The sequence below is a fragment of the Pipistrellus kuhlii genome, unplaced genomic scaffold (genome assembly GCF_014108245.1).
Source record: "Pipistrellus kuhlii isolate mPipKuh1 unplaced genomic scaffold, mPipKuh1.p scaffold_m20_p_33, whole genome shotgun sequence".
NCBI lineage: Eukaryota > Metazoa > Chordata > Mammalia > Chiroptera > Vespertilionidae > Pipistrellus > Pipistrellus kuhlii.
The window spans coordinates 1,178,109-1,203,525 of NW_023425533.1; the positions used below are offsets into that span (position 1 = coordinate 1,178,109).

At 36.9% G+C, this 25,417-nt stretch overlaps 1 protein-coding gene across 1 annotated transcript in view; it reads left to right on the forward strand.

The window, feature by feature from the left end:
- IL1RAPL2 (interleukin 1 receptor accessory protein like 2) overlaps positions 1-25,417 on the forward strand; it is a 1,438,686-nt gene that overhangs the window by 141,630 nt on the left and 1,271,639 nt on the right. The gene's annotated exons all lie outside the window — the stretch shown is intronic.

The window sequence follows — 25,417 nt, forward strand, 5'->3', positions numbered from 1 at the left end:
TGAAATCTTGCTACCTAGCATACGTTAATTTGACTCAGAAAAACATAAAATTATCTAAATAATAAAAAAGAAAGAACAGTTTCTTTTCCTTTAAAAATGTTTATAGAAATAATGGGGGGATGTATACCAAAGTCATCTTTGGGTACTAGGAATATTGGTGAGTCTCATTTTCCATATTACTACATCTTCTTTAATAAAGTTGAATTACTTTTATAATAAGAATGCAGGATAGAGAAATAACTGCTATTATAAAATACTTTTATCTAGAATTATTCTCCAATGTCTAAAGTAAAATATAATTTATGTAAATGACCATTACCACACTTTCATATACTAGTACATATATCCACTGAGAAAGAATGCTGAGAAAAAGGGTCTTCAAATTAAAGTATTTATGACATGATTGGAGCTTGCCATCACATGCCTCAGTCCCTACATAGAGTTCAAGTAATACAACTCAGTAAAAATGGGCATGGACAATAAAACATGTGAGGACCTGGGGACAGCTAAACCCCAAAGGACTAATGACCAGGATAATTTAAGACCCTTATGGTTTGGGTAAAGAGAATTACTTGAACCCTTGTTCCACTTTCTTTTGACATTCTTTTCCCTGAAGGCTTTTTGCCTTCTTTCTCTAGCAGTTCCCATTCAGGGATCAAGATATCTGCTAGTTCAGCAAGCCACTCTTAAATGTTAATAACTTATTCTTGGCCAATTTTTCACACATAATAATGTATATCATCTTATCTTGAATTTTAAAGTTCAGGTACTTTTTTTTTTCTTTTGGACAACAGTTCTCTTTTGAATTCTCCTCTCCTCCTGACTTGATTATAATAAGTATTTCCCTTCCCTTTCCTGCTGGTGACTCAGACATAGCTAAAGGGGCTTTTCTCACACTTCTTTTGGAAAAAGGAAAAAAAAAAGTCAGTGTTTGCCCTGAGGTCAAACAGAGAGTATTTTAGCTAGGATGGAGAAAGGTTAATGCAGTTATGAGTGACTGAAAAAGGAATTGTAATGGAAAAGACATTTGCATTTTGAGCTGTAGCATTTGCTACTGTGAGTGTTAGCACTTTCTTATAAGTGTGTACATGCATGGTAAGATTTTTCAGCAGGAAGTTGGGAAATTGATACAGAAATTTATTTTTGCATATGCCTATCTTTTCATTTAGTAGTTATTTGTTATTGCCTCCTCAGCTGCCTGATGATATACTTTAATTTTTGCTCTTCTTCCTAAGAGTTCCCTGACAAACTCCAAAAGTTTCATTGAACAAATGAGAAATGTTTTACTCTCTCCCCTAGATTCCAAAAGTCAGACCAGGCTACCTTCAATATTCTATTCATTTTGGGCAAATTTCACAAATGTTAGAATAAACAAGAATATAATATATATTTAACCCCAGTCTCCTGTTCCAACATACATAACAAAAACACACATTTCTACCTTTGTCTTCTATTATTATAGAGTTTGAATCTAAGAGGACCCACACATTGGTGAATTTAGATCACCAATGTAATAAAAGGCATCAGCTTATCAATTTTCTGTTTAAAGCCAGACTTGGGATCTCATAAAATGAGTATAAGTTTTAGGGTTTTAAGAATTAAGTATAAATCCCCCATGTGCCACATGATAGCTGAACAACTATTAGGACCATACTTAAGCATCTACTTAATTTGAAAGCAATAAAATAGTTGTTTTGATGGTAACCAGTATAATAGGCATTAAAGCCACACAGACTTTGATTCCAATCTATTAACTGGATAATTTGAGTAAAGTTGCTTTTTATTTTAGTCTCTGTTTCCTTGTTTATGGTATTAGAATAATACCTGTGTTTTTTTTTTGTTTGTTTTTCAAGGTTTTTGTATGAATTAAACAAGAAAATGTTTACAATATGTCTATGATCAGTATTCAGGACATATGGTATATTTAAGAATATATCTATTATTACTGTCATTACCCTGGTTCTTCATAGTAAAAATGTTTTATTACCTGTGACAACCAGAAACCTTTCACTAAGCCATGCCAAGCCCACATCAGGAGAAAATTATATTGGATTTGTAAGTCAAAATATCACTTTAAAACAACATTTGTTTCTTAAGTTAATGAGCTAGAACAACATTTGAGAGGGAGCCAGAAGAATATATGTCATTTGTAGAGCAATTAAAAAACCTTTGAAAGTAGAAAACATTTTGCCACTGAAAGAGTGGGAATAAAGTCATTGCTAAAATTTGTCCTGGGACAAAAGACAAGATGTTGTAATTCACAAAATAATTGTAACTTGATTCTATTGCTATAAGGAGCCTGTATATCCCACACTCACTTCTTCATTTTGTCTTCATTTTTTGTATCATGACCAGGATGGAAAACATAATGGATAGTAGTCTGCACTTTGGAACTAGATGGTCTTGGTTCAAAGTCTAACTTTGCTACCTACTAGCTATATGACCTTTGGAAATCCACTTAATCTTCCTTATTTGTAAAATGTGCATTATAATTCTGCATGCTACAAAGAGTTGTCCTGATTGAATTAACTATGGCAAAGTGTTATGAACAGTGTCTATCACACAATAAGTCCTATGTCAACACTTACCAAATAAAATTATTGAAAAGTATTTTGAAAAGAGTTGAATTATATGTTCCACCTGTTATGGTAGGGGAGAGCTCCTCATGACCATCAGTTGCTGGTAGAAATGGAGTTTTTGCAATATCCCAAGAATATGAATTTTCTGAGACTTACACTGGAGAATGAGATATTGTAGAAAGCTTTATTACTGTGGAATCAAATCCCTGAATTTCCAAAAGTTCCATTTTCCTTCATTGCATGAAAAAAGTACTATTTTACTTTCAGCAGGACTACAATCAAAATCAGTGTCCAGAGTTTCTGTTCCGTGTTTCAGCAATGTACACTGCAGTATCAGGAAAGCTTATGTTATATTCCCTGCTGCAGTCCATTAGTTAGTCCCTTTCACAGGGCTACATGGCTATGGAAGTAACATTGGCAGGAGCAAAGCCAAAGCAACCAGAGAGACAAGAGAAGAGAGCAAATTTCATTGGTTGAGGGATTATGTAGTCCCAACTTTTTGTAGGCTTATAGTGACCCCATTCCCTCTGGCCAATTATCTCTGTTTTCAGGATTGACTGATGGCAAGGACCTGCCCATTGTCACCCTGACCATCTTTTTGTTTTTCCAATGTGACCATCTTTTTGTTTTTCAAATCCCTTCCACTAGTAATCTGCAGGGAATAGGCTTGTGTTTCTTGGGGAATGCAAAGTTGCAGCTTCCTGGTGAGCCTGCCTAGATGGCCATGCTTACAATGACAGGTCTGAGCCTTTGCTTCTTTCCTATTATTAATAATTAGTTAATTAAAATTATTTCACAACTAATGTAAAGGTATAAGGATTCTATTTCTCATGACCCCACATCAGCTTAGCAAACATCGCACCTTTATTATTTTAAACTTATCTTTATTATTGAAAGTATTACAGATGTCTTCTTTAATCCCCTCATTGACATATTCTACCCTGCTCCCTTCCTCTCCCTGGGCATTCCTTACAATTTTGTCTGTCAATAGGCTATGCATATCTTATATAATAAAATGCTAATATGCAAATCGACCAAAGGAAGGAACAACTGGTCGCTATGACAAGTGCTGACCACCAAGGGAAAGATACTCAATGCAGGAGCTGCCCCCTGGTGGTCAGTGAGCTCCCACAGAGGGAGCACTGCTTACCGGGAAGCCAGGCTCATAGCTGACGAGTGCAGCAGCAGTGGCGAGAGCCTCTCCTGACTCTGCAACAGTGCTAAGGATGTCCAATTGATGGCTTAGGCTATCAGTCGGACATCCCTTGAGGACTCCTAGACTGTGAGAGGGCGCAGGCTAGGCTGAGGAACCCCACTCCGAGTGCATGAATTTTATGCACGTGGCCTCTAGTGTACATATAAGTTCATTAGTTAACTTCTCACTAACCCCCCTTTCCTCTGAAATATATCAGTCTGTTGCATACAACAATGTCTCTGGATCTTTTTTGTTCATCAGTTTATTTTATTCATTAGATTCCACATGTAAGTGAGATCATGTGATATTTGTCTTTCTCTGACTGGCTTATTTCACGTAGCATAATACTCTCCAGGACCCTCCATGCTGTCTAAAAGAGCAAGATATACTTCTTTTTTACAGCAGCTTAGTATTTCCTTGTATAAATGTACCAAGGTTTTTTAATCCATTCATCTATTGATGGATACTTGGGCTGTTTCCAGATCTTAGCTATTGTTAATAATATGCACATAGGGGTGTATATGTTATTTCTGATTTATGTTTCAGGCTTCTTAGGATATATTTGTAGAAATGCTATCACTAGGTCAAATGACAGTTCCACTTTAATTATTTGAGGAAACTCCACAGTTTTCCATAGTGTTTGTGGCAATCTGCATTCCCACCAACAGTATACTAGGATTCTTTGTCCCCACATTCTCACCAGCACTGTTTGTTGATTTATTGATGATAGCTATTGTGGCAGGTAGGAGGTGGTACCTCATCATTTTAATTTACATCTCTCTGATGTTTAGTGACATTGAGAATTTTTTCATATGTCCCTTGGCCATTTGTATGTACTCTTTGGAGAAGTGTCTATTCAGATGTTTGGCCTTTTTATAAATAAATATATATATATATTATTGATTTCAGAGAAGGGGGAAGGAGGGAGAGAGCTAGAAACATCAATGATGAGAGAGAATCATTTACTGGCTGCCTCTTGCATGCCCTCTACTGGGGATCAAGCCTGTGACTGGGGCATGTGCCTTTGACCAGAATCAAACTCAGGAGCCTTCAGTATGCAGGCCGATGCTCTATGTACTGAGTCAAAGCAGGTAGAACTCATTTTAAAAAAAATATATATTTTATTGATTTTGTACAGAGAGGAAGGGAGAGAGATAGAGAGTTAGAAACATCGATGAGAGAGAGTCATCGATCAGTTGCCTCTTGCACACCCCCTACTGGGGATATGCCCGCAACCAAGGTACATGCCCTTGACCGGAATCGAACCCGGGTCCCTTCAGTCCCCAAGCCGATGCTCTATCCATTGAGCTAAACCGGTCCCGGCAGAACTCATTTTTTTTAAATTGGGTTGCTTGTTTTCCTTTTGTTGAGTTGTATGAGTACTTTATATATTTTGGAAATTAGATGTATCATTGTATCAGATGTATCATTGGAAAATAAGTTTTCCCATACAGTAGGTTCCCTTTTTATTCTGATGTTGGTTTCTTTTTCTGTACAGAAGTATTTTTGTTTGTTGTTCCATTTATTTTTTTCCTATTGTTTCTCTTGCCATAGGCAATATATGAGTTAAAATTCTGCTAACATGAGATATCTGATATTTTGCTGCCTATGCTTTTTTCTAAGATTTATATGGTTTCACAATTTACATGTAAATATTTTATCCATTTTAAGTTTATTCTTGTATATGGTATAAGTTGGTGGTCTAGTTTTATTATTTGGCATGTACCTGTCCAATTTTACCAATACAATTTATTGAAGACACTGTCTTTACTCCATTGTATGCTCTTGCCTCCTTTGTCAAATATCAATTAAGTAAATGGCTTGGGTCAATTTCAGGATTCTCTATTTAGGTTCATTGATATATATGGCTGTTCTGGTGCCAGAACCAGGTTGTTCTGATTGCAGTGGCTTTGTAATATAGCTTGATATTCAGTATTGTGATTCTGCTGACTATCTTATTTCTCAAGATTACTGCAGCTATTCCCAGTCTTTTTGGTTCCATAAAAATTTGTGAGTATTTGCACTAGATCTGTGCAATATGCCATTGGTCTTTTTGTAGGGACTGCATTAAATCAATAGAATGCTTTGAGTTGTATGGATATTTTAATGATATTAATTCTACCAGTCTATGAACATGGTATATTCCTCCACTTGTTAATATCTTTTATCTTTTTTCACCATCCTGTTGTTTTCCCAGTACAAGTCTTTTACCTCCTTGGTTAAATTTAATCCTAGCATCTTAAATTTTTTCAGTGGTAAATTGGCCTTTTTTGTGTTCTTTATTTCTGAGTGTTTATTATTGGTGTACAAAAATACCATTGAGTTCTGGGTGTTAATTTTTTTATCCTGCTACATTGATGAATTCATTTATTAAATCTAACAGATTTTGGGTTTCTACATTAGGGTTTTCTACATACAATATCATGTATTCTCCAAATAATGGCAGTTTTACATCTTCCTTTACAATTTGGGTGCCTTTTATCTTTTACTAGAGGCCTGGTGCATGAAATTCGTGCATGGGTGTGTGTCGCTTAGCCCAGCCAGCGCCCTCTTCAATATTGCATCCTCTCCAAGATGGGACATCCCTTTCACCTGCCTGCCTTCCTGATTGCCTCTAACTGCTTCTGCCTGGCAGCCTGATCACCACCTATCCACTCCACTGACAGCCTGATTGATGCCTACCATATTTTCCAGAGTATAAGACGACCCCCTAATTTTACAGTTAAAACAGGTTTAGGCCTATATTCGCTGTTTAAGACTACCCCCCACTTCAAAGAAAAGACTTACTTTGCCATCAAGATCTGCAGGTAATTTTTGTGTAATTTTGGTCTTTTGTCCCCAATTTTCGGTTGACTTTTTTTTGTTTCAAATTTTTTCTTATATGCTGGAAAATACAGTAACTGCTCCCCTGCCAGTCTGATTTCCCATAATTGCTCTTCCCTGCAGGCCTTGTCACCCCTAACTGCCCTCTTCTCCTGGCCTGTTCACCCCTAACTGCCCTCTCCTACAGGCTTGATCATCCCCAACTGCCCTCCCTTGCAGGCCTGGTGCCTCCCACTGTTCTCCTCTGCTGGCCATCTTGTGGTGGCCATCTTGTGTCCTTATGGGGGCAGGATCTTTGACAACAGAGGGGCAGCCATCTTGTGTGTTGGAGTGATGGTCAATTTGCATATTGCTCTTTTATTAGATAGGATAGAGGCCTGTTACATGGGTTGGGGCTGGCTGGTTTTCCCTGAAGGTTGTCCCAGATCAGGGTGGGGGTTCCCTTGGGCATTGGGCAGCCTGGGCAAGGGGTCTGTGATGGTTTGCAGGCTGACCATGCCACACAGAGACCCATGCAGAGGTCCTGGGATCTGGGATTTATTTATTTTATATAATTGAAACTTTGTAGCCTTGCGTGGAGCCAAGCCTCCTGATTGCTCCATGACTGCAGCCATTTTTGTTGGGATTTATTTATCTTCTATAATTGAAACTTTGTAGCCTTGAGTGGAGGCCTGGGTTGGACAGGGTGTGCGGAAAGCTTGGCTTCTTCCATTGCTGGAGAAACCCAAGCCTCCTGCTCGCTCCATGGCCACAGCCATTTTAGTTGGGTTAATTTGCATACTTGCTCCTGATTGGCTTGTGGGCATGACTTTGTGGATATAGCAGAGTGATGGTTAATTTGCATATTACAATTTAATTTATAGGATTATTGTCTCATTGCTGTGCTACTACTTTCAGTACTATGTTGAATAAAAGTGTTGAAAGCAGACAACCCTATCTTGTTCCTGTTCTTAGGGGATATAATCTAGTTTTGGGCCTCTGAGTAGGGTTTTGGCTGTAGGTTTGTTATCTATGCCTTTTATTATGTTAAGGTATAATTCCACCAGTCCCATTTTGTTTAGAGTTTTTATAAAAATGTGTGTTGGATATTGTCAAAGGATTTTTCTGCACTTATTGATATGAGTATGTGCTTTTTGTCTTTAAATTTGTTAATGTGATGTATCACATTTATTGATTTGCAATTATTTTTTAAAATATATTTTTATTGATTTTTTACAGAGAGGAAGAGAGAGGGATAGAAAGTTAGAAACATCAATAAGAGAGAATCATTGATCAGCTGCCTCCTGCACACTGCCTCCTGGGGATGTGCCTGTAACCAAGGTACATGCCCTTGACCGGAATTGAACCTGGGACCCTTCGTCTGTAGGCTGATGCTCTATCCACTGAGCCAAACTGGTTTTGGCTGATTTGCAATTATTATACCAGCCTTAGATCCCTGGAATAAATCCCACTTGGTCATGGTATATAATCTTTTTAATATATTTCTGGATCTGATTTGGTAATATTTTGTTGAGGATTTTAGTATTTTTGTTCATCAGGGATATCTAATTCTTTTTTTTGTAGTGTTTTTATCTGGTTTAGTATTAGACTAATGTTGGCCTTGTAAAACTGTCTGGGAAGTTTTCCTTCCTATTTTGGCTCTTGGAATAGTTTGAGACAGATGTGTGTTAGTTCTTTGAATGTTTGGTAAAACTCTCCTCTAAAGCTGTTCACAACTTTTTGTTTCCTGGGAGCTTTTTATTACTACTTCAATTTCATTAGTTGTTATCAGCCTATTCATGTTTTCTGCTTCTTCTTGATTCAGTTTTGGAAGATATTGTTTTTCTAAGCATTTGTGCATTTCATGAAGTTTGGCCAGCTTGGTGGCATATAGTTGTTCATAATTTCTTTTTATAATCCTTTATAGTTCTGTGGTGTCAGTTATTACTTTATTCAAACTATATTTGAATAAAGTAACAACTTTTGTTTCAAAGTCTATTTATTTAGGTCCTCTTTACTTGTTTCATGATGAGTCTGGCTAAAGATTCATTAATCTTTTTGTCTGTTCAAAGAACTAGCTCTTGGTTTCATTGATCTTTTGTATTTTTTTCCCAGTCTTTATGTAATTAATTTCTGCTCTGATCTTTATTATTTCCTCTCTCCTACTTACTTAGGTTTTTCTTGTTGTTCTCTTTACAATTTGTTTGGTTGTATGGTTAGATAGTTTATCAGTGCTTTTTCTTGTTTTTCAAGGTAGGCCTGTAATGCTATTAACTTACCTCTCAGGACTGCTTTCGCTATGCCCCATAGATTTTGGTTTATTGTGTTTTAATTTTCATTTATTTATAGAAAGTTTTTAAAAACATTTTTTATTGATCTTAGAGATAGAGGAAAGGAGAGGGATTGAAAGATAGAAACATCAATGAGAAACATCAATCAGTGGCCTCCTGCATGACCCCTACTGTGGGTTAAGCCTGAAACCCAGGCATGTGTCCTCACTGGTGACTTCCTGGTTCATGGGTTGACACCCACCCACTCAGTTGGTCTCCAGGAAGTTTTTTTTTTTTTTTTTTTTTTTTTTTTTAATTTCTTCTTTGATATCCTTGGTGGTAACCCATCATTGTTTAATAACATGCTATTTAGCCTCCATGTTTTTTAATGTTATGGGGTGTTTTTTGTAGTTGATTTTGTTTCATGTCATTGTGATCTGAGAAGATGCTTTATATGATTTCAATATTTTCAATTTGTAGAGATTTAACATGTGGTTTATCTTTGAGAACGTCTGATGTGCACTGGAGAAAAATGTATATTCTTCAGATTTGGGGTGAAATGTTCTGTAAATGTCAGTTAAATCCATTTTATTTAGTTACTCTTTCCTTGTTGATTTTTTGTCTAGAAGATCTGTCCAGTGAAGTCAGTGGGGTGTTCAAGTCCCCTACTATGATTGTATTGCTATTGATCTATCCTTTAAAATCCTCTAGAGTTTTTTGTGTTTTTTTTTAATAGATTTAGGTGTTCTTGTATTGGCTATATATATGTTTATCAGGGTTTTATCCTTTTGTTAAATTGATATCTTTAGTATTCTTTAGTATTATGTAGTGCCCTTTATTGTCTCTTGATATGGCCTTCATTTTGAAGTCTATTTAATGAGATATGAGTATTGCTGCCACAGATTTTTTTTTTTCCATTTCCATTTGCATGGAAAATTTTTCTATCCATTCATTCTCATCTTGTGTGTCTTTTGTGCTGAGGTGGGTCTCTTGTTGATAGCATATACACTGAGTGGCCAGATTATTATGATCTCTGAATGCATACTAATCTGTCCACTCAGTGTATATATATATATATATATATATATATATATATATATATATATATATATATATATATTTGGGGCCCAGTGCATGAATTTGTGCATGGGTGGAGTCCGGCCAGCCTGGCCAGGGGGAGAGACATGGGCAGTTGGCTGGCCTGCCTGCTGATTGAACTCCTAATTGAGGTGACAATTTGCATATTAGCCTTCTACAATATTATATAAGATATACACTGAGTGACCAGATTATTATGTGTTCTGAGATCATAATAATCTTGCCACTCAGGGTATATGGGTCATGTTTTCTTATCCATTCTTACACATCCTACCCGATATCTTTTGACTGGATCATTAAAGACATTAATATTTAAGTTTTTTATTGTTAGGTACTCATTTGTTAACATTTTTATTCTTTATGCCCACTTTCCTTTTTCTCTATTTCTTATTCCTGCAGCATTCCCTGTAGCATTTTTTGAAGTTTTAGTTTGTTGTTGAGATACTCTTTTATCCTTTCTTTGTCTGCAATGCACTTTATTTCACCTTTCATTTTGAATGATAGCCTTGCTGGATAGAGTAGTCTTAAGTTCAGTACTTTGCTTCTCATTACTTTGTATACTTCATGGAGCTCCCTTCTGATCTGAAGTATTTCTATTGAGAAATCATGTGACAGTCTAATAGGAGTTAAATTTCTGTCTCTCTCTTGAAGCTGCTAAAATTCTTTCTTTGTCTTTAATGTTTGCCTTTTTAATTATGATGTGCCTAGGTGTGGGTTTTTTTTTGGGGGGGCGGGGGGGTTCATCGTAATTGGAACTCTCTGTGTTTATGAACTTGAGTGACTTTTTCCTTCAGGTTAAGGAAGTTTTCTGTAATTATTTCTTCAAGCAGTGTCTCAATTCCTTGCTCAGATTCTTCTCATTCTGGAACCTCTGTGATACTGATGTTGTTATGTTTCATGTTATCCCAAAGCTCCCGTTAGCTTTCCTACTGCTTTTTAATTTTTCTTGCAATTGCTGCTCTGAATGGATGTTTTTCTACCTCATCTTCTAATCTTCTGATTAAGTATTCTACTTATTCTAATTTACTGTTGATACCTTTCAGGCAATTTTTTATTTCAGCTATGTCATTCTTCATTCATGCTTAAAACCTTGTAGTTCTCACTATGTTGTTTACTCACACCTATAACAATTACTTTGGATTATTTATCTGAAAAATTGCTTGTCTCCATTTCATTTAGTTCCTTTTCTGGTAATTCATCCTTTTATTTCATTTGGGGGTTGTTTCTTTGCCTTCAGATTTTTCCTGTCCCTTTGTATTTATTTCTGTGCTTTAGATCAAACTGCTATACCTCCTAGTCTTCATGGGGTGGTCTTATGTATTTTGTGAATCCAGGCAGTGCAGTGTTTTAGATCTCCTGAGCAGGGGCTCTAGGAATCCTTTTGTTTGTATTATTTGGGTTCTCATGTTATAATTGGGTTTTAAATATTATTATTTTGTTCATGGATGGAATCTCCTTTCTGGCTGGCTACCTGTGAGAAGATTGTTTATTTAAAATTGGAGAATTAAATTTTATTCTTTAAATATCATATGAGCTGTTGTGGAGGTGCTGATAGAACAAAACAAAATACAACAAAATAAAACAAAAAGACAAAGCAAAAACACATGCATGTCCCCTACAACAACAGCAAAAGCAACCAAAAAATAAGAAAGACTTAGGAACAAGAAAAAATATCAAGAATGATAGGGGGGAAAAAAGAAAAAAAAAATATGAGGAGAAAAAAGAAGGGACAAAAAGGAAAATGAAGGGGCAGAATTGTAATAAAGAAAATAAGAGTAAAGAATAGGTGAGGGAAAATTATATAAAAGAAAATAGGAACAAAAAATTTTAAAAGGAAAATAAAGGAGAAAGTAGATAGACACAAAATAGAAAAGGAAAAAAAATATGGGAAATCAGGAGAAAAAATATTGAGCAGGAAAAGAAAAGAGAAAAATTAGATTCATCAAAGAAACAATGGAGACTAAAATAATAACTAAATTGATAAAATAGATAAAGAAGATACATTAGGAAAAGGTGAGGGGGGGAGAGTAGTATTTGTCTCAGCAGAGTCTAGTGCCTCCTGAGAGCTTCCATAGCATACTGCTCTTCTGATAACTGTGGCTAACTGTTCTGTCTGCCAGTTCTAGGTTTCCCAGGAAGTACTTAGGTGCTCACCACTATAGAAACTGACCTGCTTTGGCTTTCAGCAACCTGTTTGAATCTCCAAGCAATCCACAATTTCTGTCTGTCTCCACAGGACTTAGCTGAACACAAGAGGAGTCAAAGGTCACTCTAAACCCAGTATATTAGCAGCATGGGGCCCAAGGCTAGGTCAGCAAACTACCCCAGGTCCACTAGGCTCCTCCTTTCCCCTCTTTCCCCTGTTAGCCAGCTGTCAATCCTAATCACTCAAAAGTCTGTTTCTGAAAGGGCTTTATATAGAATCAGGAGTATGGATCTCTGGGTCTCTCATGAGGGGAAGACGCTGATCAAATTTCAGGGAATGTGGTCTTTTGCCCCACTCCAGAGCTTCTCATCTGAGAGTGTCCCAGAATATTATTCTGACCTAGGCTTGGTAGAGATCCTCATATGCAATCCATTGGGGTAAGCTGGATAACAAGAGGTTCTATCAAATTTCCCATGTAGGGGAAACACCAGTCAGTGGGATGACACTAACCCCAATCCAGTCACTGATGCTTCCTGAGACTATCCAAACCTGTGGGCTTGGCCTCTGCTACTGTCTCTTCTGCAAAGGTGGAGATGCAGGGTGTGGCAGGACTCCTGAGTGTGTGGTGGGCTGTATCACCTTGGTGTTTTGGGTTTTTTTTCCTTTTCCTATTCTGTGGCTTCTGAGAAGGGCTAGTGCCTCTTAGGAAAAATGTCTGTTTCAGTTTGGAGGGGTACAATAGAATGCAGGATTCCAGGGTGCTGCTTTTCCTCTATCTCCCCCCAATGCTTCCCACCCAGCCTCTCTTTAGGTACCCTGAGTCTGCAGAGCCCTCCCTCCACCAAAGCCTTGGGGGAGTAACTACTAAGAAATTCCTGTGCTTTGGGTTTAAAAAATAAAAAATAAAAACACCTTAGGCTTTCTTTCTTTCTGACTGGCTTAGATCTCCTGGGCAGCCAGAAGCCTTGCAACCTTTCATGTCTGGATATTACATGGGCCACTGGTCTTAGCTCTGGTGCCCCAGGCTGTGGAGCCCAGTCTGGGTTCTGGGCCTTGATTTCTCAGGAAAATAATCCTCTCAGAGCTAAGAGATCCCTCCTCACTCTCAGCCTGCTTCCCATGGAATCTGAGTCAACCCATCTTGAGACCTCATGCTTTCTACCAGTCTCTAGGTGTTTTGTGTCCTTCCTTGATATTAGTTGCCTCCTCAGCTGGACCTCAGTTGTTAATTCCAGATCAATATTCCATAAGTTAGTTTTATTTCCCATCTGACCCTGGAAAGAGATGCAAGAAACATCTGCCTATTCATGTGCCATCTTCTCTCCCAATTTTTCAATATCTCATCTTTAAAGTCAATCACCAGTTTGTACAGACCTTATAATTAGTTGACTTCCATTTGTGTGTGTGTGTGTGTGTGTGTGTGTGTGTGTGTGCACGCCTGTGTGCATGTGAGTGTGTGAAACAGGTTTCTTCGTTCCTTTATTTATTTATTTTAATTATTTAATTTTCCATCACCATTTATCCTCCCTATACCATCTTCAACCTTCACTCACCACCCTTGCTCATGCAATCACCACTCTCCTGTCCATGTACCTAAGTTCTTTTTCTTTTTTAAATACTCATAAAAGAATAAATAATGTTTTTGAGCATATAGGGAATAACAAAACACCACTGAAAGAACTTTGAATCTTCTAAATTGGTCTGGATTTTTCTTTTTTTTAATCATGCTGAGCTTTTGCTTGAGGAACTATTAATATGGTAATATTTAATAAATATTCAACTTTGTGCTTTTCTTGGTACAGATCAAATTTATAGTGCTAAATGCATATAAATAAAGGTCATTACCTCCTACTATGCTTGATACGGTCACTGTGAACCAATAAGAAACACACATATTGACCTTACATATATAAAATACTTGTATTTTGGAATTTTCACTGGCCTATGTGGAATAACTACATGGGTTTTCCATGAAATATATTTTGTGAATGACCCTTACATGCAGTAGTGAGAACAAGACATTGTACTTTGTTTTGTAGATTGTTGCAACTGTAGTCAAAGTAATATGCCTGCAAGATATTGAGTAAAACTGAAATTAAAAGTACTTGCAGCAGTGGTATTGACCTTGGAGATCGCCATCTCCCATGATTCATTAAAAATATCTGTCCTATGTTTCTGAATAATATGCATGGATACATAGCATATTATCTTGATAACTTATATCAAAGCTCTGTCAAACTCTTTTCAAATATCTAGTGGCCATTTTAAGCCAGGCTTTGTTTGTTTAATGTTATTTGAGGAGGGTATACAGTAAGAACTGACCCTCTCCATTGACATGGTAAAGAGGATTTTTGGCTCGGCAATTACAGGTCAATTGTTGTCAAAATATCACAACAATACTGCATTTTATGAAGCATTTGTAGTAGCCTCTGCAAATAAGTGAGCATTTAATTAAGAGAAAAGGGATTAGGGAAAGCAGTTGTTTCAACTTGCCTTATTGCAATGGGGAAAGCCTGTCATAGAGGATCCTTTCCTAGTTATCAAGAATTCTAAGCCTCCATTTAAAACTTTAAAGTATTTAAGGGAAAGGGTAGGAATACTATGATGTTCCCTTGGAAAAATTCACTTTCCCATAGTATGACATCATAATCATTTTCATTAACATTGGACACTCATGTGCTAGGTCTCATTTTAAGTGCTTTGCATGAGTTGGCTAATTCTCACAACCCTATGAGACAGGTATTATTATTTGTCTCATTGAGGAACAATGACACAATGTGCCTAAGGTTTTCCATCTAGTAAGTGGTATATCAAAGATGCAAACATAGGGAACCTGGCTCCATATTTCATCATGTTAACCACTATGATATTAATCTCAAGAGATACATATGAATAGATGACACCAATTAACCTTATCAGGCCAAAGTCCATTTTTATTTTGTTTTTTAGTTGTGTGTTGGATTTTGCACTGAACAATCAATAATCTGTCTCATGGAATTTAGTTGACCCAGGTTACACATTTGCAAGGTGACTGCTCAATGCTTGGGTTGTGGTCTGTTGCCTTGGAATTGATGTGGCTGAATGTCAAATATGTGACCTTGGCAGATAATCATTATATTGAGAATATTTGCTTGCTAGATATACCCTAATGTTCTTATTTTTCTCCCCAGGATTTATGTGGAAGTTTCTATAATGTATGATACATTTCTCTTTTTTTCCTGTAAATAAGTATATTTCAGAAAAAATGAGAACCAGTTTTTGGGGCTCAGTCATCAGTTGCAACATCAGATGCTTATTTGTAACCAATTGGCAGCCTATTTGCTTTGCCATTTCAAAGCATGAGAGGACTCCAAATCTGGTTTTGTGGTTGTAGTGTTCCTGAAAGTTGATACATGTTCTCAGTGAGATTTCTTTGACATGGCATCTTGGCAGAATGCCTTTGACTATGCTTTAATTTAGCAACAACCAATTTGATGTTTTCTAACTTATCTCCAAAATGAAAATACATGTGCTTAAGAAAATAGAGGTTTTTAATGAAAATGCTGACACAATCTCTAAATCTAGGGTTTTAAACAGTCTGTAATTCAGTAAAGTAGTATTTTTGGGTGCTGTAAAATAGCAAGAATCTGCTTACAATGAACATATTTAACACCTTTTGGTTTTCTCTTCTGCTAAGATGAATGTACCTGGAAACAACTGGAACTTCAGAGAGCACAGGCAAAAGTTTGAAACAAGGCATTTTTATTTGAAATTTTTATATTTATTTTTTTATTTTTAAGCATATTGGAACCACAGCTCAAATTACAAATCCTGTTTAAAAGAACTTGGTGGCAAGATGCCTTCGAATAGTACACAATGCTTACTCTCGGTTCTAAGTACCAGTAGTGGGGCTATGAACTAAGTATCATCTATCTATATAATAGAGGAAAATGCAAATTATCCAGGATGCCCATAATGTCAGGACTGAACAGTAAGGACCTGAGGCTGCATGGGATCTGGCCTGGGCAAGAGACCTCAGGCTCCACCCCCTGCCCCGTGGGGCTTGACTGGGACCTCACTGTGCCCCTTGCCTTGTAGGACTTGACTGGGGACCTTAGGCCACATCCCCCTGTCTGGCAGGGCTTGACAGGGGACCTCAGGCTGAGCCTTTCACCCTAGCACTGGGCTGGGGGACCTGAAGCTGCACCCACTGCCTGAAGGGGCTTGATGGGGGTGAAGCTGGCCAGGTTTGGGTCTCACCCAATGGGGGTGGGGCTGGCTGGTCCTGTGTTTTTGAAGCCTGTGCGGGTGGTGGATGGGGACTTGACTCTAGGTCTTGCAGAGAGGCCCCCCCCCCACCAGACTCTGACAGGAATGAGATTTTTATATACATTTTTACTAATTTTCTTTCATCTCTACCACTTCTATTTCAGAGAAAGAAAATATCAATATTAAAATATTTCCTCTAATTAATTCCCTTTTAATATGCACAAATTTTGTGCACTGGGCCACTAGTTAAGTAGTAATAAAAATGGAAAAGAAATACACTGTGATTAAGTCTAAGAGGGAAATTTTATACCCCAGAGTTCAAAATAGAGGCCAAGAGTCAGCATCCAAAACAGATGTCAAAGGCCCAGGTAGACATTGTGGTAGGAGTGGCAAAAGGAAAGAAAGAAAAAGATGTGATATTATTAGAACCACTTAATCTCCCTGCCTTCATCTTTTACCACCTTAATTATTTTTCTTCATTTCTACCAGAATCCTTTGTGATGAAGATAGCAAACAATATCTCTACCTTACTTATATTTAGTATTTCCCTATAGTCTATTTAAAAGATTTGAACTTCAGTACTGTTTTCATCATCTGAACCTGACCTACTTTCAGCCTTCTCAAATACTATACATATCCATAGACACTCTGTATCTATGCTCAGTGATTCTAAATTGGGTCTGGTAGCATTTGAGAATCTGTTGAGGTATTTGGGTTTGTCACAATGAGTGAGGATCATATGGGTATTCAGTGATATGGAGCAAGGGATGCTAAGCATCTTGTATTGAGTGAAATAAAGCCTCACCATTCCAGAATTGTTCCACTGAAAATTCCAATAGCACTCTTGACAAGAAATTGAAAATTTATAGCTAAGCTGAACTGTTTTCAGGTCTCCAGGTGACATGTTTTCCCAGTAATCCACCCTTGCTTCTGTTTATCCTTCATCTTGATATGTTTGCCTTTATACCTAGACTTTTCTGTCATATTCTAAACAACATAAGAGTGTAGCTTTTTCATTGAAGCCTTTCTAGCTGTCCACTGAGAAGTTATACTTTCTTCCTCCCATAGTTGATGAGCATACTTTGATATAGTAGAATAAGTGCTAATATAAAAAGAGACCCAAAAATTTACCCTGGTATAGCCATTAGCCAAGTGTATGACACTGGACAAATGGTTGATCTTCTTTGGGCTTTGGTTTATTCATCTGTAAAATGAAAACATTCTTAAAAATGGATGGATTGAACAGACTTTACCTAAAGTTTCTTCCTTTCTATGGCTCCCTTATCATATATGCCATTTTAATGACAGACTAGAACATCTTTAGAACTCTCAATATAGCACCTTGCACAACAAGTGCCTCAAACACTTGTTGATCTGACCAGTTCATAGAACTTTATTCTTTTTGCTTTTTGTTGAACATAGCACTGGCCACTGACTATGTTACTTTATTGGACTTAATCCAGGAAATTTGTATATATGGGCTGTGAAAAGGTCACTTAGTAAGATAGGGAAGAACCATGTTGGATAATTATTTTGTTGGGTAATTATTACCATTGCTAAACCGATATAGAAATGATAACAGACATTTAATGTTTGTGAAAGAATGTAGTAGATATTTTATTTTTTTTCCCAAAATATAGAACAGTATTTTACAAAGTAGTAATAATTATAAAATATATATTAGGTTTATAATCCTATAGTCTGAAACAGGCATTTATCTTAAAATTAGAAGTTTTGTAGGTTTCAAATGTGTTCAACTAGTACTTGCTTTGATATAATAGACCTCTTAGAGGTTGGCTGGAATCACATCCATATATCCAGATGTTCTTTCACAGCTGTGAGTCTGCATTATGATGTATAGGCATAATGCAAAATACCTAGTTTGCATAATCTTTCACAGAAGCAGAGTTTTTCTTAAGCCCTTCTAAAAGGCTTGTCACTAAATCCAGTATCATGACTTGGCTTCTGTTTCAATCTTAGAACCACCTCAGCTGTTAACTTAGTGAAGTCATTCAAGTTATTAGCTGGTATTTCTTTAGAGTTGCCATTGTCATGGAAAGATTTTGACACATGCTGAGCCATTGCTGTCCTCCCCTCCCCTCCCCTCCCCTCCCCTCCTTTTCTTTATCCCTTCTAATCTATAACAATAAAAGCCTAATATGCTAATTAGACTGGACAGCCAAAGGATCTTCTGGATGAACTTCTGGACAAAGCCAGGGCCCAGGCAGTCACTGTGGCTGTGAGAGCCAAGTCACTTCCAAAAATTTCATCCATCGGAACTGTAGTAATTATTGTATTATGTAATTGTCATAACATCCAGGATTGCTTTCACTGAAGGGCAACAATCTACCTTAAGACAAAATGGTGAGTTAGGGCCGAAACTGGATTGGCTCATTGGATAGAGCGTCAGCCTGTGGACTGAAAGGTCCCAGGTTCGATTCCGGTCAAGGTCATGTACCTTGGTTGAGGGCATATCCCCAGTAGGGGGTGTGCAAGAGGCAGCTGATCGATGATTCTCTCTCATCAATGTTTCTAACTCTCTATCCCTCTTTCTTCCTCTCTGTAAAAAATCAATAAAAATATATATTTTTAAAATGGTGAGTTAAGATTTTAGCACCTCTTCTCCCTATTACAGGTTATTTAGTGGCCTTTTGAACCCATGGATTTCTGTTTTCTCCATTTATTCCAGCTCTCAGAACAATCTTAGCCCTTTATCCACATTGTGATCTATGTCCTAGGACAGTGGTCAGCAAACTCATCAGTCAACAGAGCCAAATATCAACAGTACAACAATTGACATTTCTTTTGAGAGCCAAATTTTTAAAACTTAAACTATATAGGTAGGTACATTGTTATTAATTTTTTTCTATTTTTTTATATATTAAATTATTATCTGTGTACATATTTTAACATTGCCCCCCCATACATACCCTCCCTCCCCAGAGTTTTGTGACCATTGGTTGTACTTATATGCATGTATACAAGTCCTTCGGTTGATCTCTTATCTCCCCCAGATCTCCCTACTCTCCCCGCTGTAATTTTACAGTCTGCTTGTTGCTTTACTGTCTTTATATCTATCTTTTGGTTTGTCAGTTTATAATGTTTTTTAATATCCATAAATGAGTGAGGCCATGTGGTATTTCTCTTTCATTGACTGGCTTATTTCACTCAGCATGATGTTCTCTAGTTCTATCCAGGTTGCTGCAAATGATGAGAATTCCATCTTTTTTATGGCAGCATAGTATTCCATTGTGTAGATGTACCATAGTTTTTGGATCCAGTCATCTGCTGACGGGCATCTAGGCTGTTTCCAGATTCTAGCTATTGTAGATTGTGCTGCTATGAACATAGGGGTGCATATATCCTTTCTGATTGGTGTTTCTAGTTTCTTGGGATATATTCCTAGAAGTGGGATTACTGGGTCAAATGGGAGTTCCATTTTCAGTTTTTTGAGGAAACTCCACACTGTTCTCCACAGTGGTTGCACCAGTCTGCATCCCCACCAGCAGTGCACAAGGGTTCCTTTTTCTCCACAACCTCGCCAACACTTGTCATTTGTTGATTTGTTGATGTTGGCCATTCTGACAGGTGTGAGATGGTACCGCATTGCTGTTTTTATTTGCATCTCTCGGATAATTAGTGACTTTGAGCATGTTTTCATGTGCCTTTTGGCCTTCCTTCTGTCTTCTTTTGAAAATATTCTATTTAGGTCCATTGCCCATTTTTTACTTGGATCATTCATCTTCCTTTTATTTAGTTGTATAAGCTGTTTGTAGATGTTGGAGATTAAACCTTTATCAGTGGTAACATTTGCAAAGATGTTCTCCCACACAGTGGGCTTTCTTGTTGTTTTGTTGATGGTTTCTTTTGCTGTAAAAAAGCTTTTTATTTTGATGTAGTCCCATTTGTTTATTTTCTCTTTAGCATCCATTACCCTAGGGGCAGTATCAGTGAAGAAGTTCTTTTGGCATATGTCTGAGATTTTGTTGCCTGTGGATGCTTCTAGTATTTTTATGGTTTCCCGTCTGATGTTTAAGTCCTGTATGAATTTTGAGTTTATTTTTGTGTATGGTGTAAGTTGGTGATCTAGTTTCATTCTTTTGCATGTATCTCTCCAATTTTCCCAACACCATTTATTGAAGAAACTGTCTTGACTCCATTGTATATTCGTGCCTCCTTTGTCAAATATTAATTGAACATAGTGATTTGGGTTGATATCTGGGTTCTCAATTCTATTCCATTGATCTATATGTCTATTTTTGTGCCAGTACCAGGCTGTTTTGAGAACAGTGGCTTTGTAATACAGTTTGAAGTGTGGTATTGAGATCCCTCCTACTTTACTCTTCTTTCTCAGGATTGCTGTGGCTATTCGGGGTCTTTTATTGTTCCAAATGAACTTTTAGAGAGTTCTTTCTAGGTCAGTGAAATATACCATTGGTATTTTAATGGGGAGTGCATTGAACCTATAGATTGCATTAGGAAGTATGGACATTTTTGATGATGTTGATTCTACCAATCCATGAACATGGTATGTTCTTCCATCTGTTTACATCTTCCTCTATCTCTTTTTTCAGTGTCCTGTAGTTTTCCCCGTATAGGTCCTTTACTTCTTTAGTTAAGTTTATTCCTAGGTATATTAATTTTTTTGGTGCGATGGTAAATGGAATTGCTTTTTAAATCTCTGTTTCTATAAATTCGCTGTTGGTGTATAGAAATGCCATAGATTTCTTGGTGTTAATTTTGTATCCTGCTACATTGCCAAATTCATTTATTAAGTCAATTAGTTTTTTAATCGAGTCTTTTGGTTTTTTTATGTACAATATCATGTCATCTGCAAATAAGGATAACTTTACTTCTTCTTTTCCAATTTGGATGCATTTTATTTCCTCTTCTTGTCTAATTGCAATGGCTAGTACTTCCAGTACTATGTCAAACAGGAGTGGCAATAGTGGGCATCCCTGTCTTGTTCCTGTTCTTAGAGGGAATGGTTTTAGTTTTTGCCCATTGAGTATGATGTTGGCTGTGTGTTTATCATATGTAGCTTTTATTATGTTGAGGTATGATCCTTGTACTCCCACCTTGTTGAGAGTTTTTATCAGGAAAGGGTGTTGGATTTTATCAAATGCCTTTTCTGCATCAATTGATATGACTATATGATTTTTATCTTTCAACTTGTTTATGTGATGTATCACGTTTATTGATTTGTGGATATTGTACCAACTTTGCATTCCTGGAATACTGTAAATCCTACTTGGTCATGGTGTATGATCTTTGTGATGCTCTGCTGGAGCCGATTTGCTAGAATTTTGTTGAGGATTTTGGCATGCATGTTCATGAGGAATATTGGCTGTAGTTCTCTTTGATTGAGTTGTCTTTAACTGGTTTTGGTATTAGGGTGATGCTGTCTTCATAGAAGGAGTTTGGAAGTGTTCCTTCCTCTTGAATTTTTTGGAATAGTCTGAGGAGGATAGGTTTTAGTTCTTCCTTGAATGTTTGGTAAAACTCTCCTGTGAAACAATCTGGCCCTGGGCTTTTGTTTGCTGGAAGCTTTTTAATGACTGTTTTAATTTCATCCCAAGTCACTGCTCTATTGAGATTTTTAGATTCTTCCTGATTGAGTTTTGGAAGTTTGTATTTTTCTAGGAATATTTCCATTTCCTCCAGATTGTTCAGTTTGTTGGAATAGAGTTGTTCATAGTATTTTGTAACAATCTTTTGTATTTCGGCGAGGTCTGTTGTTATTTCACCTCTTTCGTTTCTGATTTTGTTTATTTGGGTCCTCTCTCTTTGTTTCTTGGTTAGCCTGGCTAGAAGTTCATCTATCTTGTTTATTCTTTCAAAGAACCAACTCTTGGTTTTGTTGATCTTATGTATTGTTTCTTTGGTCTCTATGTCGTTTATCTCCACTCTGATTTTTGTTATTTCCTTCCTTCTGCTTACACTGGGGTTTTCTTGTTGCTTTTTTTCTAACTCTTTGAGTTGTAGAGTTAGATCATTTTTTACCATTTTTTGTAGTTTTTTGCAATAGACTTGTAGGGATATGAACTTCCCCCTCAAAACTGCTTTTACTGTGTCCCATAGATTTTGGATAGTTGTGTTTTCATTGTCATTTGTTGCCAGGATGTTTTTAATTTCTTCCTTGATTTCTTTGGTAACCCAGTCCTTGTTTAATAGCATGCTGTTTAGTCTCCATGTGTTTGATTTCTTTGGATTTTTTCATTGTAGTTAATTTCCAGTTTTATGCCACTATAATCTGAGAAGATGCTTGATATGATTTCTATCTTCTTGAATTTGAAGAGACTTTGCCTATGTCCCAAAATGTGGTCTATCTTTGAGAATGTCCCATGTGCATTGGAGAAGAATGTATATTCTGTGGCTTTGGGGTGGAATGTTCTGAAGATGTCGATTAATTCCATCTGGTCTAGCGAGTCATTTAGGATTGATATTTCTTTGCTGATTTTTTGTTTAGATGATTTGTCAAAGGGTGACAGTGGGGTATTAAAATCTCCTACTATGATTGTATTGCTATTAATCTCTCCCTTAATGTCCTCCAGCAGTTTTTTTTTATATATTGGGGGTGCTTCCGTATTGGGTGCATATATATTTACCAGGGTTATTTCTTCTTGTTGGATTGCTCCCTTTAGTATTATGAAGTGGCCTTCATTATCTCTTGTTATGTCCTTCACTCTGAGATCCAATTTGTCAGATATAAGTATTGCTACCCCAGCTTTTTTTTTCATTTCCATTTGCCTGGAAAAGCTTTTTCCATCCCTTCACCCTCAGTCTGTGTGAATCTTTTTTTCTGAGGTGGGTTTCTTGTAGACAACAGATATATGGGTCTTGTTTTCTTATCCAATCTGACACCCTATGTCTTTTGATTAGAGCATTTAGTCCATTTACATTTAAAGTTATTATTGATGGATACTTATTTGATGCCATTTTTATTCTATACCCCTGTGTTCCTTCTTTGCTTTTATTTCTTTAATTTTACAGCAGACCATTTAGCATTTCTTGCATTGCTAGTTTGGTGGAGATAAATTCCCTTAGTCTGTTTTTGTCTGTGAAGCTCCTGATTTCACCTTTAGTTTTGATTGATAGCCTTGCTGGGTACAGTATTCTTGGATTCAGACCCTTCCTTTGCATGACTTTGTATATTTCATCCCATTCCCTTCCGGCCTGATAAGTTTCTGTGGAGAAATCAGTTGCAAGTCTGATGGGGGTTCCTTTATATGTAACTTTCTGTCTCTCTCTGGCTGCTTTAAAATTCTTTTTTTTTGTCTTTGGTGTTTGCCAGCTTAATTATAATGTGCCTAGGGGTCGGTTTTCTCGGGTTCATTTTGCTTGGGACTCTGTGAGCATCTTGGATTTGTGTGGGTCTTTTCTTCTCTATCTCAGGAAAGGTTTCTGTCATTATTTCTTGAAATACGTTTTCCATGTCTTCCTCCATTCCCTTTCCTTCTGGAACCCCTATTATTCAAATATTGTTTTGTTTTCTATTGTCCCAAGTCTTCCCTTAGACTTTCTTCCTGTTTTTTAATTTTTTTCTCCAGAAGCTGTTCTAATTGGGTATTTTTTTCCATCTTGTCTTCTAGCTCACTGATGCGGTCCTCTGCTTTTTCTAATCTACTCTTGATGCTTTCTATTGAGTTCTTTACAGTAGCAATGTCATTTTTCATTTCTTCTTGGTTTTTCTTCATTTCCTCTTGGTTCTTACTCATATTGTCAAATTTGTCTTCCATTCTTTTTAGCCATCTTATGATCATTACTCTGAATTCTTGCTCTGGTAGGTTGGTTGCCTGTATCTCGTTTACTTCCTTTTCTGGTGATGCCTGCTTTTCTTTCATATGCAGGGTGTTTTTTGGTCTCCCCATGATCTAGACAGGTGTCTTCAAACTACGGCCCGTGGGCCACATGCGGCCCGCAGAGGAGTCTGATCTGGCCCACCAGGTTTTTTGGGCAGTGAGCGCAGCCGAGGTGTTACAGTAGGAATTAGTAGTTCATATAGTCCGGCCCTCCAGCTCTCTGAGGGACCGTGAGTTGGCCCCCACTTTAAAAAGTTTGAGGACCCCTGATCTAGGATGTCTTGTTGTGTAGTTCTCTCTCTCCTGCTTTGATTTAAAGGCACAAAATACAACACAACCAGGTACAACACACAAGGCACTGAATAGAAATGTGTTTGCGATATTAATAACCACCAATAAGGGTGACTAGAACCCAGCTAACAAAAACATACAATCAAACAAAAAGAATAGGCAAATCAATCTTATAAAAAAAAGCATACAACTTCAGTATAGTTAACATTCAACATACAACTTCAAAGAGTTAGAGAGAAAGACTGGTTTTTTGTTGTTGTTTTGTTTTGTTTTTAGGACAACTGCGAGGGCGGTGTGAATGGGTTTGGAGCAGGTGGTTGGAAATTAGATATATACAAGTAGGGTGAAATTTTAGGAGGGGGTAGACAGAAGGAATGGGGAAAATCTAGAACAGGAAAGAGTTAAGATAAACGGGGTACCAAAGAAGAAGTTCGGAAAGAGGGTGAAGGCATAAAGGTAGGGTTGAGATAGAATAAAGCGTTGGAGAGGGAAAGATAGATAAAGACTGTGGAACAGTAATCCTGAAATAAAAAAATAAAAATAAAATATATATATATATATATATATATATATGATCAAATGAAATAAAAATAATAAAAATAAAAAAAGAAAATAGATGAAAAATGTAAATTAGTAGTAGTAATAATGTTGATTACATATACAATGTAATAATTATAAAGATAAAATCAAGTGAGGAAAAAGAAAAAAAAATATTTTCTTGAGTAAACGTTGCAAATAATGAAAACAAAAATAAAAAACAAAAATTTAAAAACTAATAATAAAATTAAAAAAAATTAAAATAAAATTTGTAGTAATGAAGGTTATTCGCTTCCTCTATTGTTATGATCCAGTCCTGATTTTTAGGCAGGTTTTGCTTTGTTTTTATTACACTAGAGTCAATTTGTGAATTAGCCTCTGGGGGCAGTGTTTCTAGGTTGACTTCCCAGACTCTAGAGCCCCTCCAGCTTTTTTTTTTTTCTTTTCTT